This window comes from Convolutriloba macropyga, chromosome 9 (genome assembly GCF_964194025.1).
Source record: "Convolutriloba macropyga chromosome 9, txConMacr16.3, whole genome shotgun sequence".
In the NCBI taxonomy this organism is placed as follows: Eukaryota; Metazoa; Xenacoelomorpha; order Acoela; family Convolutidae; genus Convolutriloba; species Convolutriloba macropyga.
Window position 1 is genome coordinate 47,198,597 of NC_134476.1, and position 17,897 is coordinate 47,216,493.

Below are 17,897 nucleotides of genomic sequence, written 5' to 3' on the forward strand. Positions count from 1 at the left end.
GCAGTGGCAAATACTATGCCTGCTTCATTGACTACGAAAAAGCTTTCGACCTCGTGAATAGGAACCTGCTGCTTACAAAACTGATCAAAATGGGGCTCCATGGGAACATTCTACACACAATTCAATCAGTGCTAAAATGCAACTTTCAGCAGATCCTTGATGGAGAATTCCTGTCAAATGAGATTGAACAGAAAACAGGGGTAGCACAAGGAGACAAACTCTCACCACTCTTGTTTAGTTTATTCATAGCTGATTTATATTTCGAGTTGAAATGCAAGGGTCTAGATGTTATATTTTACGCTGATGACTTAGTACTTGGGAGCCATAGCCAAGGACAACTAGAAAAAATTTTGAATAATCTGAACACGTATTGTAGCAGGAATTACTTGAAAATTAATGTGAACAAGACAAAATGCATGAAATTTAGAAGAGGTGGCCGTTTAGCTGTCGATGACAAATTCTATATATCGAAAAAAGAAGTTGAATTTGCTAACACCTTCTGTTATCTAGGTGTAATTTTTTCGAGCACGTTATCTCCCAGTCACCATCTAAGCCATCTAATGAACAAAGCCTATCAATCAGTAGCTTCAATAAACCAGAAACTAAATCTGCAGAAAGTCAACTTCAACTCAGCACAACAACTCTTTAATTCAATTGTTTTTCCAGCCTCAACTTACGGATTAGAGACGTACATCGATGAACTTTTTGAAATAGATATAAAACAACATTACCGGAAATCAGAAGCCGTTTTTTGGAAAAGTTGGTGCGGAGTAAGCAAGTACACCTCAACCACAACGCTTTTAAACAAATTGATGTTTCATGATATACACGGACTGAAGGACTGCCCGCCAAAACACAGGAGAATAATTGCAAAGTTCTATGCCAATGGACTGCACAATAATTTTTGTTGTATGGAAGGTTGTTATCAATGGGAGGAAAGCTTATGTGTGTGCAGATTTTGCGAAAGAACTCTTTTATCAACAGACCATATTCTTTATTGTAGTCACTTTTTAAATTTGACACCTTTACAGAAGTTCTATAAACTCTTAAACAGTTAAATTTAATGCTCATTTCTGAATCTGTAAATAATTTGGACAATTTGTCAGTGTGATCTGATGTTTAATTCAATCTTCTTCTTCTTCTTCAAGAACATTTGACTATATACTCATGCTTTGTTTTAGATTTGAATTCCCGAAGGAAATTGAACGGCCATCACACCGCTCATCCGCCATAAGTCGTGAATTTTGACCAGGTAACCCCAAGAATCGCTTAGCTGACCCTGAAGAAAGCAACCAAATGGGGCATGAAATGTACGGACGAAACACGGCATATGCTTTTCGAAGAGAAAAGAAGAAGAAATATTCTGGTGATGATAAACGCTTACGCACCCCATATGGGATTGGTGGCGAAAGACGACACCCTTGCAGAGAAGTTTTCCAGCGATCTGAAATCCACTGTAGATAAGTTCAAAGGAATTGATTTCGTTATCAATGGTGACTTCAATGCCAAATTGGGGAAGCAAGCTAACAGTGACGACTGTTTGGGCTCACACGGGAGAGGCTCAAGAAACCAGAATGGAGATTTTCTTAAGTAATCTCTCTCAGATAATCACGTAATAGCTGCGAACACGTATTTCCACCATCGGGCTTGTCATATCACAACCTGGCAAGGTGTAATAAACAAGAAGAAAGTCTATAATCAAATAGACTATATACTGCTCCAAGAACGAAGACAACATTCAATGATAAACGCAAGAAGTTATAATGTTTTCAGCGTCGACACAGACCACACACTAGTAGTAACGACCCTAAAGGACGCAAGCAAACCTGAAAATCACCGACCAGTAATCCTCTCATCATATAGGAAGCTCTTATCTCAGATGATACTTTAAAGAATAAGCCCAATAATTGAAAGCTCCATCTCGAACACACAATTTGCTTACCGTAGTGGAAGATCAACGAGCGACATCGTGCTAGCGCACAAATATCTGGTTGCAGGGTCTCTAGCAAAAGGCTTCAACAGATATTGCGTTGGAATAGATATGTCCAAAGCCTTCAACAACGTTTTGAGAGAAAAACTAATCAATATTTTTCGCTCTAAGGGAATTCCAGAATGGGACCTGAGCCTAATCAGACTTCTACTCACAGACAAAACCTTAAAGGTCAAGTCCGGTAAGCATCAGGGAGACACTTTCAGTACAAGCAAAGGAGTTCCACAAGGACACGGCCTCTCACCAAAGCTGTTTACAGTATATCTGAACGAAGCATTGAAAGAATTGGAAAACGAAATCCAGACAAACCCCTATGCGAGATATGGTAACAGTCCTACAAGGCCAAGATTATCATAAAAAACCCATCCCAAGCCTCCCAAGTCATCTAGAGTACGCAGATGACGTTGAATTCATCTCTAGTACCCAGGAGGAAGCAGATGAAATCTGCAAAGTTTCAGCAGATGTACTTGGCAGATACAACCTATGCGTTAATCATCAAAAGACAGAGATCTATGCTGAGATCTATGCAGAGATCTAGATACAGATATACGCAAGATCTGGAAACTGGGTACCATACTTGATGAGGGACCTGAAATCAGTCGGCGAAAACATCTAGCCCAACTCGCCATGTCTAAGTTCAGAAGAATCTGGAAAAAAATTCATAATCGTGAAAACCAAAATGCATTAACAACGTCTATGTTAAATCCATCCTATTGTACAACTGTTCAACTTGGTGTAGCAAAAACAAGATAGCCAAGGGATTAGATTCCTTCCACAGAAGACAACTCAGAGGCTGCCTAGACATACACTACCCAAAAATTGTCAAAAACGAGAAGCTGTATTATATGACAAGACAAACCCCCATTTCAGAACACATTGCAAAACGAAGAACAACCCATCCTGGTCATATACTACGCCGAAACCGTACAATCCGAGACATCCTGTACCACATACATTCCCGTCCTCCCAAAGGCCGTGCCAAGGCGAATATCTGGAAGTCGTACGAAGCTGATCTGGAGTCAAATAAAATTCACACGTATACGACGAGAGCATTGGCAAAGAAGCTGTGAATACGGCCCTTGTTGCAGACTTCACTTGACTTGACTTGACTATATACTCATGATCCAATAATGATCCAATAACACTGGAATGATCCAATAACACAGGAAGAATTCTATATATCGAAAAGAGACGTTGAATTTACTAACACTTTCTGTTATCTAGGTGCAGTTTTTTCAAACACGTTGTCCCCAGTCATTATTTAAAGCATCTAATGAACAAAGCTTATCAGTCAGTAGGTTCAATAAACCAAAAACTAAATCTGCAGAAAGTCAACTTCAACTCAGGACAACAACTCTTCAATTCAATTGTTTTTCCAGCCTCACGGATTAGTGACCTACGTCGATGAACTTTTTGAAATCGAAATTAAAGAACATTACCGGAAAATAGAAGCGGTTTCTTGGAAAAGTTTGCGCGGAGTAAGCAAGTAGACCTCAACCACAACGCTTTTAAACAAAATGATGTTTCATGATAAACACGGATTAAAAGACTGCCCGCCAAAACACAGGAGAATAATTGCCAATTTCTAAATCAATGGACTGCACGATAATTTTTATTGTATTGAAGGTTGTTACCAATGGGAGAAAAACATATCTTTTTTTATTGTAGTTACTTTTTAAACTTGACAGCTTTACAAAATTTCTTCAAACTCTTAAACAATTAAATTTAACGTATATTTCTGAATCTGTAATTAGTTTGGACAATTTTTCAGTGTGATCTGATGCCTAATTCAATCTTTTTGTTTTTCTTCTTCTTAGTATATACTCAACACGATGGAAGATACATCGTACATCTGGAAATTATAATACATAAAACCATTATAAGAAAAGAGAAGGGTCAAAAATAGAACCATGTTTTTTAGAGGAAATAGTTTGCTGTGTTGTTTGAGGTTGTTGTTGTTGTCGTAGTCTTTACAGCAAAGCTCAGAATAGTTCGCAGAAATAATTTATCAACGTCTGAAAAATTGCGGATTACTACCGCCCAGCCAATACGCATTTCGCCGTGGTCTCTCGACAATGCTTGCGGCCTCCCATCTTAAAGAAACAATCGAAATGAACATGAAACTTTGTGGACAGTTTTAGACAAGCTTTATTGATTGAGAAAAAGCATTCGATTTTACTGAACGGAATCTGTTGTTATCAAATTTTGTTAAAATGGGTTTTCATGGATCATCCTAACAACATTGCAAACAGTATTTTAGTGCAAGCTGCAACAAGTATTAGATGAGGAAACGCCATCGGATGAAGGAAAGCAAGAAGCTGGTGTTGCTCAAGAGACAACTTATCATATTTACTTTTTATTCTTATTGCTAATCTATACTACAAATTGAAACGTGAGATTTAGAGGTATTTTTCGATGCCCACGATTTAGTAATCGATAGCAGCAGCCATTGAGTTTTACAGCAAAGTCCAAACAAACTCGAACTATGCTGTTCTAGAAACTCTTTGAATGTTAAGATCGCATTAATAAAAGCAATCAAATTCAGAAGAGGAGGTCGAATATCAAAAGACATCATGGACTTCTGAAGCAATCAAATTCAGAAGAGGAGGTCTATCTGAGAAGCCATCATGGACACTAACACTTATTGTTATTTAGGTGTCATCTTTTTAAGTTTCTTATCACCAAGATGTCAATTAAACCACTTAGGCAACAAAGCTCATCACAAGCCGTCGCAAAACTCAATCAAAAATTCAACTTGCCGCAAAACCAACTTTAACTCTTTAAGTCGTCTGTTTAATTTTACTGTTTTTCCGGCGGCAACCTATAGCCCCAACTTTTACAACGACAATCTATTCGAAATACAGATAAAGAAACACTACTGCAAATCTCAAGGAATTTTTTGAAATAGCTGGTGCGGAGAGAGCAGGACAAGAATTTTTCGACAAACAAAATTCTGGAAAAAATGATGCTCTTTGAACCGCATGGGCTGAAAGATTGTTCACCAAACACAGAAGAGTGATCAGGATGTTTTATGGAAACTGTTTGCACATTTTTATCTGCTGCATGGAAGGCTGTTACAATTTTGAGGAAAATTTTTGTGCCTGCTGATCTTGTGAAAAACTATTCTATCAGACGATCACATTGTTTATTGCGCCTCGTTTTTAGAACTCTCATCATTTCAAAAGTTTTATAAACTGAAAAATTGAATCAACTACACTTTATAGAAAATTGACATTGTAAAGACCTTTTCTAAATTTTTCATTGAGATCTGACGTTCAATCCATCATTCCTCTTCTTCCTCATTGGAGATGCATTTCACCGTGGTAATCAGCGGAAACTATTCTGCAGCCATTTCAACTGCAGAAATAACGTTTAAAAGCAGGCGTATACATGAGTTGGTCGGCTCTCTGAATCAACTTCAAATGGCCTGTTTCAAAGATTTCCACACCCCAACATCTCTATGTCAAAGGAATTAGTGTAATAGACTTGATTTTTTGCTCAGATGATATTGCTCCGTACAAGCATCATAACTGTAAAAACGCACCCTGTGTTACACCCTGGGAATAAAGAAAAAGCCCAGCCGTGCGCAAATGTCTGAAAACCACTCTGATGTAATTATTGAACAAGTACTGTCTCAACCCCGTTTGCTCTGACCCAACCCGTGGAATGACAGAGCTCTCAAGATGTATTTTTGGTGTAGAAAGGGCAGAAAAGTGCGAAAATCTAGGGATTTTTTCAATAAAACCCTTTATGAAATGCACAGAGATGTCAAACTCTGTCGGCAGCGTTTCGATACTTCTGCGGACATCATTTTGCAGCAAAAAAGAAAAAAAGAACAAAGTCTCCAAAAAATTGTTTTTTTTACTAGAGCATGAGAAAAAACTGTACACATTGCGTAAAATCACCGGTCGAAATTCTGGGAGATTCTTAAGAGTCGCCTTCGCAAGTCGAATTCTGCCGCCATCCAATTAAAATCATAGCACAATCACTTCACAGACCTGTTCGAAAGTCGAAATTTAACAACATTGCCAACTTTAGAAATGAACTGTCTTTGAAACCAGACACAGTATCTAGCTGCTGTTTGACTGAAAACGGTAAAACTGAAGTTGTCCGCAGGCAACCATCGTGAAGCAGTTGGTCCAGATGGTATTTCTTATGACATTTTAAAAGAAATTGTTGATGTTCTCATCGAACTTCTAAGCTGACCTTTTAATGCATGTTTGTCAACAGTCATTATCCCACAAGAATGACAACTCAGTTACTTGATAGCCCCTTACGAAGAAAAATGCTCAAAAAATGACCCAAAACACTATAGAGGTATCGCTCTTACCTCTTGCATTATGAAGAATTGCACTGGAATACTTTTTCAAAGACTTAGTGAACGGTGCGAGTCGATTTTTGTGTTATCCTATTCTCCGTATGCCGGGTCGAGGGGTCAGCAGCTGCAAGCGGATATTTTTGTAAGAAATCCGCTAATTGTGCTGAAATTATGTAAGGTTCGTGCTGATTGCGCTGAAAATCGATAAAAAGGAGCTGAATCCGCTGAAATAAAATATTTAAGCACATTTCAGCGCGTCTCTTGCTTAAAATCAGCATTTGATTCAGCACTTTCTTACATAATTTCAGCACTTGTGAAAATATTAGATTCAGCGGATTCAGCGCCTTTCTTACATAATTTCAGCACTTGTGAAAATTTTAAATTCAGCGGATTCAGCGCTTTTCTTACAGAATTTTACGTGCATTTTTTGCTCACTATTGCTCATTAAGTAGTCAGCATGTAGGCTCTTTCAACTTTTGCACTTATGAAGAGCCGCTAATCAATAAAAACTGCGTGTTTTTTTTTTTAAAATGAAAATCCATTTTTCTGAAAAACAGACCGAGTGAAAAACCTCACACTTCCATCATATATAATGAAGAAAGATAATTATACTTCCTCGGTTTCATTCAACCACCCGGTTTCATTCAATCAAGTAATTTGGTCTTATACCTCAGCTGCAATAACTGGTTTATCTTAAGTTTTGACAAAATTCTTAAGTCTTTTGGCAGATACCCAACTGTTTTTAAGTTGAACTGCCCTAGTGCAATGCTTTTTAGTCTTGCACAGTTGCTTCTTCTGAAAGTACAGTAGGAAAAACAACTCAAAAATTTTCAACTTCTGCAAGGAAACCGTTGAAAATGCATAAGATAAGTGCTGATATTGTGTAACATAAGTCCTGAAAGTTATGTAAGAAATGCGCTGACAGCCGCTGAAAAATTATATTTTCAGCAGTTAGATCATACATAATTATCCGCATAATGTGCTGAAAAGTGCTGAAATTATGTAAGAAAGTGCTGAAAAATCAGCAGATTAAGCGGATTATTGTGTAAGATTTACCCGCTGAAAAATATTTTTTGAGCGCATTTCTTACATAAAATTTGACGAATTCCTCAACCCGGGAGCGGCATGTAGTCTATACCTCTTTGAATGGAAGTTTTCAGGGCATATGTGGTAGAAAGATCTACCTTTTCAAAATCCATCCCGGGTCGAGAAAATTTAGGCGCAAAAACCTTTCATAATAATGCGCTGATATGCGATGAAAAGTGCTGAAACTTTGTAAGAAATGCGCTGAAATCCGCTGAAATTTCAAAAATTTCAGCTCCTTTCTTTCGCTCCGAGGCTGGAACCCGGATCATTGTGTCTCCTCGATCGATTAATCCACTGCGCTATAGAGAACTGAAATGCTTCCCATTTAATTTGAATTTATAATAATAAAACGTTTGATACGAAAAGCGGTTAAATTATGTAAGAAATGCGCTGAAAAATGTGCTGAAACTTATGCAAGAAATGTGCTGAAAAGGTGCTGAAAGTTATGTAAGAAATGCGCTGAAGGTGCGCTAAAACTTTGTAAGAAATGCGCTGAAAAGGTGCTGAAAGTTATGTAAGAAATGAGATGAAAATGCACTGAAATAATGTAAGAAATGCGCTGAACGTGCGCTGAAATTTTAAAGTTTCAGCGCCATCTCGAAATTTCAACGCACTCAGCGCATGTCGTACATAATTTCAGCGCATTCAGCCCATTTCTTACAAAAAGATGCGCTGAAACGGCGCTGACATCTCGACCCGGGAACACTAATTGTGATAAATTTCGTCTGGGTGTGCTTCCTCTCCGGCTGATACCCTCCGCTATCGGGACAATATCACTGAGCTTTTTCCCCTATTTTTTATCTGGGTATAGCACTCTCAACTAAGCTATCGCCATCTGTTCATGCCGACCATCTGAAACACAATGGCTGGAAGTCCACGTTATCTCTACCGAATATCTCTTAGAATTCAGCTTTTTGCTTGCTATTATCTGTAGTTATGCCATCAGTTCTATACGGAGCATCACTTTCGCGGACAACGCCGATTTTGACTATAAATATGATCAACGCGTCAAACCAATTTCCGTTTTTATTGGAAGAAATGGTCCGGAATATCTTACCGATGCGGCCCTGTTATATCTTATCTTATTGAATAGTTTAGGATTTGCGTTGCGAATACTTTGTCTCAAGAATGTATTAGCAAGTGCAGGGCGAATACACAACTGATTGTGTATTACGAATTCTGATTATTGGAAACGCGGCGCGGATCCACTGCTAAGTTTAACTTAGGATTATGAAGAGCGTTTGTAGAGTAACTTGAATTCAGATTGACTAAATGAAATTATGATTACTAATAATAAACTAGCATGAACAAAATATGAAATAATTTAGTAGACTAACGGGAATATTAATATAGGTGAATAAATAGAAGTCATAACTTTTAGTTATAAAACACATGATATAATTATAGATATAGAGGGTAAATAAATTAGTACACATAAAGGTTTCGATATATATTTAGGTATCCATACGTATCACATTTCCCTCGTGACAAAAAAAAATTGTAATGTATTTACAATTTTTTAGAATCAACACAAAACATGAAATTGAATGGGATGAACATAACTTAACTCAAAACGTAGAGTTACTACTATTGTTAAATAATTGTGTAAGCGTAAAGCGAATACGCGTCAAATTCTCAACATGTAAACTGAATACATTATACTGAATAATTTAAATGCACACACAGAAATAAATGGATTCGCAGGGCGAATACTGAAAGAAATTAAAGACTAACAATTGAAGATGAACTGTAATAAATTAAAAGTAAAATTAACATTGAATTTGGATCAGAGGGGCGGGAACAAGACTAAATAAATGATTGTAGTTTAAGACAGTTTTGCTGAGTTTTTGGACTTAAATTTCATTCTCTGCATCCCAAACCGACATTTCCCGTTCTTGCTCATATTCAAAATATCTAACTCTGGGGTCCGGTGGTGAAACTTGCCCCAATTGTAAGTCGGGTCGGGGTGGTGACGGAATTCTTGATTGTTCGGCCGTTTGGATAAGAGCTACCACCGAATCTGTCTGTTTTGATCTTTTCTTCTCTTTTTTATTCTTGCGCTTCTTTGGTTGAGCAGAACTTGATGAAGCCAGGGAACTTGTTGGGGAAATGTCGGCATCTGTGAAGCCATAAAATTGGGGTCGATTGCGCTTGCGGCCTTTTGTTTGGTCGTCCTGTGCCTGTGCGGGGGGTACTTGTGATGCAGGTGTAGGTGGAGCCGGTACAACCAAAATTAGGGGCTGGTCTTGAGCTGGTACATCTTCGTGTATATTATCTGTGAGAACATTGTGGCGTGTTTTGAACTGAGGTTTGGTCGGTTTGCGTACCGTTAGCGCACGCGATACATTCGAGTTTACAGATGATACTACCGATGTAGTGTCCCGTTGGCGATGTCTGATTTTTATTTCGCCCCTCTTCTGTTTCTTAAGATCGTTACTATGTTTCGCGATCTTAAATTCTGTGGTCTTTTCGTAGGGAGCAGGGCGTCGCTGGGCATATACCCACAAGTTGGTGGATCTTTCAGCTTTAGTTCCAAATTTTGCGAGATCACCATCTCGGACCTTTACTGGGGCTCTGCCAGGCTCGTTGATGATCGTCGTTGTTGGTGACGACTTTGTGACGAAGAATCCAGGCTTTAGTACTTCGTACAGACCCGCCAATTGTCTTTTTGCTCGTTTCCTTTGTGGTAGTTTTCGGGCCAGTTTGACATTAAGGGACTGTTCTGTCCTTGGTATAGGGTCCACAATCTGCGGATGAGTAATGAAACGGGACTCTTTTTTGTCGGATTCCCGATAGCGCTGACCTGCATCTAAGGAGGCCTGACACATCTTTTGCTCAATTTCAATGTCACTTCTGTTGGCACTGATCCATCCATTTTCTTCCAGCAAGTCCTCCGCAGAAACTGTTTCAGCATCTAAATAGTGATTAACAATTTTTTCATCAGTTAGATTTTTACTTGATGGAAGTGTGCTAATATTCCTTAAAGGAGTATTTGCAGGACGACCGAAATGAGCTTCAAAACGTGTTATCTTTGATGTTTTCTACTTAGTTAATTGTAAATCAGAGACTATTTGTTTTATTGCTTTAGCTGTGGAAAAAGTATCTTTAATTTCGGCTTTCATGCAAGATAAACGTCTTTTAATTATTTGGATCATTCGCTCCACCAATCCAATAGCTCTATGATCACCGACCGGAGCGTCGAGAATGTCGATATTATTTTCGTTACAATAGTTTGTAACTTGTTTACCTACAAGACAAGTTGCTTGGTCTAAGCGTATTGTTCGCGGGATTCCATGAGTAAATGCATAATCACGAAGTAATTTTACTACGTTTACCCCATTAGCATTGTCGAATATTCTAACCGTTGGATATTTTGAATAACGGTCAATACATGTTAAGAAATAAATGTCTTTATCTTTATCATTAATTATCGGACCCCCAAAATCAATCTGTATTTCTTCGTTTGGTTCTTGACAAGCTTTGTGTGGGTGCCATTTAGATTTTGGTATGATAGGTTTCAGATTCTTACCAATATCTGTACACGGGACGCAATCAGATGTTTTTGCTAAAATTTCCCTATGCATGTAGGGCCACCATGCATATTGAGAGAGAGAGAGATCATCCCCCAACTACCCGGGTGCGTCATGTGGATGGATTCGAGCACCGCCTCCTTAATAGAGTTTGGAATGGCCACGCGTTGATCAACACACAGACACCCAGATTTCACATGTAAGTCCTTCCAAAAGGAGTGGATGTATGTGCTCACTTCTTTACAACGGGCCTCATAATCCTGCAGTACACAATCGCGGATCTCTTTCAACACCGCGTCTTTGCTAGAGAGGACCGCCAGGAAAGATTTGGTGAAGAGCTGGTTGAGGTTATTTTCAAATGCCTCTTCCCGGGAGAGCTCGATGTCATATTCCTCGGGTGATGATGATGCTTGGGTGTTGCTGGGTCCGGCTCTTATAGATGAGATGGGGGTAGATTGGGTACGGAATGTCACTCTTGGGGTGTGTGGTGAAGTCGGTGGATTGTTTTGTGGTGCCTCTTTTGCTGACATTTTGATGTGAAGTATTTGCTGTGTGGAGCTAGCTATCAAATGGCAAGTAGAATTTTGCGACTGGATTCGCGATGCGAGTGTGGTATCAGATTTAAGCAATTGATTTGCACGGAAATTAAAGTTAGAAATGAATTCAGAAATGTAATTGTTTACTTGTGCTCGAGGAATGAATGGATTAATTGAGGCATTTGAATTATGCGTGCTAATTTTAGCAGGTTTGCAAGAGTGGACAAGCGTCGGGTGTACTTGTTGCTTATAATTACTAGTTATGTGCCGCTTTTGGAAAGGAATTTTATTCGCCTGACTAAATAAAGATGTAATTGCGTCGCGGATACGGGAAATTGTTGCTACCATAAATTCCTCATCGTATTGATTGACACTTTTAGCGTTCTGATTTGGTTGTCGCGAAATATAATCAACCAAGCCCATTCTGGTACCAGGAATATGTTCGATGTTAAAATCAAATGGTAACAAACGGTCAATCCATCGTGCTAATCTACTGTTGTAGGATTTATTAGAGCGGTGTGATTTTAAGACTGAAAGAAGTGCTTTGTGATCTGTTAAAACTGTGAAAGTTTTCCCAAATAGATAATATTTAAAATATTCAACGGCCCAAACCACCCCAAGTAATTCGAGTTCATTTACACTATAGCGTTCTTCATTGCTATTAAGAAAACGAGATGCAAAAGCTATTGTTTTCCACCCTTCACAATCTAATTGTTCAAGCGCAGCGCCTAAGCCTTGGCGGGATGCATCGCATTTGATGCGCGTTTCCAGTGTTGGGTTAAAATGAGTATTTTCTGTAGCGTTTGCAATAACAGTTTTGATGTGTTCAAAATGTAATTGATGATTCTCATTCCAAATAAATTTTTCGTTTTTCTTTAATAAAGGTCAAAGAGGGTGGCATATTTTGGCAAGATTAGGTATAAATTTGCTTAGATGGTGAACGCTACCTAAGAATGACCGTAATTGTTTCAATGTTTTTGGGGCTTTGATTTCCGCATTTGCCGCTGTTTTAGATTCGATAGGTTTAACACCTTTTTGTGAGAATGTGAAGCCAAGCCAATTTATTTGATGTTTTGCGAAGTGGCATTTGCTTAAATTAATTCTTAGGTTATCCGCTTCAAGTTTTTGGAGACATCTGTATACGTATTTGGGGTGCGATTCCTGGGTGCCTTTGCTGACTACAATTATGTTATCCAGAAAACAGTATGTGTTAGTCAGCCCAACCAATGTGTAATCCATTGCCTTTTGAAACTCGGCCGGCGTATCCGTAAGGCCATAAAATCCCGTTTTAAAACTGTACGTACCTGTTGCGTCGCCGCAAATGATATTAAAATTACAATGACGTGCGGTATCCGGATGCAGCTTTAGTTGGCTATAGGCATATTTTAGATCGATTCTTGAAAAATAGACATTATCTCCCAGATTTGAATTATTAATATGTTATGAAATTGAATCGATGAGACTATCTATATTTGGCATTTGATACTTGTTTTTGTGGATCGCTTTGTTTAATATTTTCGAATCAAGAGCTAATTTTACAGATTTGTCCTTTTTGACCGTAATTACAATGGGAGAAATGAAGTTTTTATCCGAACATTCTTGTAATTTTTCAATGTGTTCTTGTTCAGAAAGTTTCTTTAGCTCAGCGGATACTTTGTCTAATAAGTTTATAGGAACACGGCGGCCTTTTTGGTGTGATGGGGTATAATGTTTGTGGAATTTTGAACGAACTGTATGTACTTTGGACTTACCAATTCTGGAGATTAGGTCGGGATAATCAATAGCAATCTGTTTTTTGATTGGGCAATATTCTTGATCTACCTGATTGATTGTTACATGATTACTTGATTGATGTATTGAAAGTCCAAGAGCTGGAAACAAATCTCTACCCAATAGAGAACGATGTCCATCCGCCACTACTTGAATTTCTATTCGATTCGCGTACCAATTGCTGCTTTGAATTGAAGTTTGGAGAATGCCCACCGTATGAATAGGTTCATTTGAAAATGTTTTCAATTGTTTAGGATTCGCTTCGCGTATCCACTTCGATTTTGGGTCATGGGAAATGATTGAGTTCGCCAAGGATTCATTTATTATTGTGCATACGCTGCCCGAATCCACCAAAACATCTGTTGATGTATTGCCGAGAGTTACAGGAAGATTGGTTGCGTCCACCGAAGTTGCGAAATCTGTTGAAGATATTACTGCTACACAGTTATCTTCATCTGAAGAATAGTTTGACTCCAAATCAGGATCAAAATTGGCCGAAATTTGATTGACGTCTTCAGTTTGATCGTCTTTTTCTACGTTATTGACCCGCGGCTTAGGTTTTGGGTACGAATTGGGATCTTTAGGTTTGCGACAAACCTTTGCGAAGTGGTTTTCAATACCACAGTTATTGCATCTTTTTCCCCGAGCGGGAAATTTATTACGGTGATCGGAAGTCCATTTAGATCCACAGAAATGACAGGTTGTAGGCTTTTTCCGTGCTGTTGTATTCATATTGGAGAAAGGGGTAGCATTCGCGATACGCGTCCGTTGTACTTGGTTAACAGTTGACTGTGACTCGGTTTTGCTTGCATTCATTTTTAGTTGGTTGAGCGTACCCATCTCGATATTAATTGCTATTGCCAATGCTTTTTCCGGGTCTACTGTTTCTTTAAGAAGTTCCTTTTGAATGTCTTCATTTTGCATATTCGCGATAAAAACGTCCCGGATGATAGTGTCTCCTTTATCTCCTAGATCACAGTTTTCCGAAAGTTCTTTGAGATGTCCGTAGAACTTCTCAATAGGTTCTCCCTTTCGCTGTTTTCGTGTGAGGAAGAGGTATCTATCGAAGGTTATATTATGGATCCGAATGAAAGTTGTATTTAGAACATCCCAAAGATCCTTCGTTGAGATTGTTTTGAGGTTGATGGTTGAATTCTTTGAGTTAAATACGCGCCACCCTTCCATGCCTAAGCTCAAGTACATCAAAGAAGATGCTTTTCGATCACATAACTTCCACGGTTTGTCACCGCAGAGTACGCCGACTGTAATGACACGTTGACATTGATTTTTCCACGCTGTTTTTGCCTGCTCATTGCGGGTACGTCGATCTCGCTCTGATTGTGCCGTCGGGTTGTCAATTGCGTCCTCATATGCTGGTTCAGGAGGTAAGAGAACATGTTCTGGAGGGTCCACCAAGAGAATGTCCACTTCAATTCCCTCTCGGGCGAGGATTGCGAGTTTCAATTGTATTCTCCAAAACTCTCAGCGAATTGGGGGTTCTAGTGTCGCCTTTTCCCAAAAGGGTTGAATTCCAAGTGGGGATTTGCCGCTGTCCTTTGTCGCTGACTGCGCCATGTTATATCTTATCTTATTGAATAGTTTGGGATTGGCGTTGCGAATACTTTGTCTCAAGAATGTATTAGCAAGTGCAGGGCGAATACACAACTGATTGTGTATTACGAATTCTGATTATTGGAAACGCGGTGCGGATCCACTGCTAAGTTTAACTTAGGATTATGAAGAGCGTTTGTAGAGTAACTTGAATTCAGATTGACTAAATGAAATTATGATTAGTAATAATAAACTAGCATGAACAAAATATGAAATAATTTAGTAGACTAACGGCAATATTAATATAGGTGAATAAATAGAAGTCATAACTTTTAGTTATAAAACACATGATATAATTATAGATATAGAGGGTAATTAATTTAGTACACATAAAGGTTTCGATATATATTTAGGTATCCATACGTATCACAGGCCCTCAGAATAAATCATTGACGCACCTTGTTATACGACACCCCTTACCCGAGATCTTGTATTCCAAAAAGGAGGCGGACTAAAAGGATCAAAAACAACAACCTCAAAATTGAAACTGTTCCAAACCCGAGTATTAAAGAACAATGAATAATCTATTACTAGCTGGGACTGGGAGTGTGCTTTCACTCAGCCTAAACAAGCAAATCGCAATTAGGAAAATCACCAAAGAACTCCCAAACATGAAAAGCAGTAAAGCTGGAGGACCAGATGGCATACCAAACAAGTGTATTAAGAAAAGTCTCTTCGTATTTGACACCTATATTCTACACTTCATCAATCTTAGCTTTGCAGGGAGTTCACTTCCAAACTTCTGGAAGTCATCTTATCTCCAACCATTATACAAAGGGAAGAATCAAAAAACAAAACCAAATCCCGTCGAAGAATTAACTTGCTGTGTTTTCTGTACCAAGAAGTTTACATAGATAATTTGTCAACGTTAACAAAAGTTTTCTGAATGTTGCGGAAAACAGTCATCAAGCCAAAAAGGTGTTCATTATAGTCTGTCAACGAAAGCGGCCTCCCATCTCAAGCGAGCAACCAATTGAAAGTGACAAAATGTAGAAATATCAAAGATTGCTTTATAGATTACAAAAAAGCATTTCATTTTAACGATCGGAATCTATTGATATGAAAAATCAAAAAGATGGGACTACTTGGACACATACTAACGAAATTGCAATCGGTATTTAGGCAAAAAATGAAGCAGGTCTTAAATGAGAAATGACTCTCGGACGAGATAAAACAAGGAACGGCTGATGCTGAAGCAGACAATTTGTCACACTTTTTAGTCCTTTCGTTGCTGATCAGTACTATGAACTGAAATGCCATGAGTTATAGTCAATTTTCTTGGTCGACCATAGATTCCTCGGTTTAAGCATTCACTCATGTTTAAAGCATCACTTGAACATTGTTGAATCACATTGTGATAGAAATTATTTGAAATTCAACATCGCAAAGACAGAAGCTATCGAATTCAGAAGAGGAGGTCCTCTCGCAAAAGAAGACAACGTTTTACTATCAGACAAAAAAATTGAGTACACCAACACTTTTTTAAATCTAGGTGTCATCAGTTTTTTATCACCAGGATACCACTTAAACCATTTGGTTAAAATAGTTTAAAAAGCGGTTGCAAATCTTAATCAGAGAATCAACTTAAGCAAAACAACTTTCAATTAGGCCTATCAACTGTTCAACTCGCTTGATTTTCTGGCAGCAACCTATTGCATCAACTTCTTAACCGACCAAATATTCGAAACAGATATAAAAAACCATAGAAAATTAGAAGAATTATTCTGGAAAAATTGGCGCGGAATTAGCAAATTCATCAGCTTTCTACATACGTCAGCCTTATAATGTTCTGCAAAAATTGATGTTTTATGTCAAATATGGGAAGAAAATTTGTCCCTCAAACACAGTAAAGCGATCGCGATGTTTTATGAAATCTATTTGCGCAGCTGTTCCTGCTGCAATGATGACTGTCGAAAGTGGGAGGAAAACATTTTTATGGCTGCAGTTTTTGTGAGAAAACTTTTTTATCAGGAGAGATTAGATTTTCTTGAGCTTTATTTTTACATATGTCACCACTTTTAAATTTTTACAACCTCAGAACTTAAATGAAACAATTACACACTGTAAGCATTTGCGATTATAAACATTATCTGTAAATTTGTCGACGGGATCTGATGTTCAGTTCAAACTTCTTCTTCATCATCTTTTGCTTCTCAAGAGGACACTTCCGACGGTTTTCGACGTGATCACTCAACAATGCATGCAGTCTCCCACTTGACAGAAGCAATCAAGTAGAACGTAAACCAATGTAATAAATTTTGTGCATGTTGTACTCATTACAAAAAAGCTTTCAATTTTAATGCTTGGACATTATAGAATTTAATAAATATGGGATAACATGAAAGACTCGCAACGACACTACAATCGGTGCTTAGTTGCATTATGCAACACGTGTTAGATGAGGTAATTTTTTTGAGTGAAATAAAGCGAGAAACCGGTGTTGTTTAATGAGATAATTTATCATCCCTACCATTTGTTCTCTTCTTTGCAGATTTATTTTACAAAGTGAAACGTGAATACTTAACGGTGTTTTTTTTTCTATGCCGTGATCTGGTACTAGGTAACAGAAGTCATTCTTATTTAAAACAGACCTGAAAACAACTAGAGAAACTAAGTTCTAGAAACTAAATGAATGTTAACGTCGCAAAAACAAAAGTCATCAAACTCAGAAGCGAGGATCGTGTAGCAAAAGACAAAAATCTGTTTCTATCAAGCAAAGCGAACAATTGAGGAAAAATTTTGTTATTCAGAGGTCTTTCTTCGAGTTTTTGATTCGCCTAGACGCTAATTAGTTCTTTTAGTTGAAAATGCTTTTAGTTGAAATTCTGATTTGGCGCAACGTCTATTAAACTCAATACTTTTTTCCAACAACAACCTAGCATATCAGCATTTAAAATGACTATCTATTTGAAAAAGAGATGCAAAACACTATACAAAAATTTAACGAATGTTCTTGAAAAGTTGGTGCGTTCTAATTAATTACTTGTCGACAAATAACTTTCAGCAAAAACTAATGTTCTTTGACCAGCATGGAGTGAAAAATTGTTCCGCCATAA

General features: G+C 38.1%; 1 protein-coding gene across 1 annotated transcript in view; it reads left to right on the forward strand.

Moving 5' to 3' along the window:
• Nucleotides 1-17,897, forward strand: part of LOC142345813 (T-complex protein 1 subunit gamma-like) — a 345,715-nt gene that overhangs the window by 252,054 nt on the left and 75,764 nt on the right. The gene's annotated exons all lie outside the window — the stretch shown is intronic.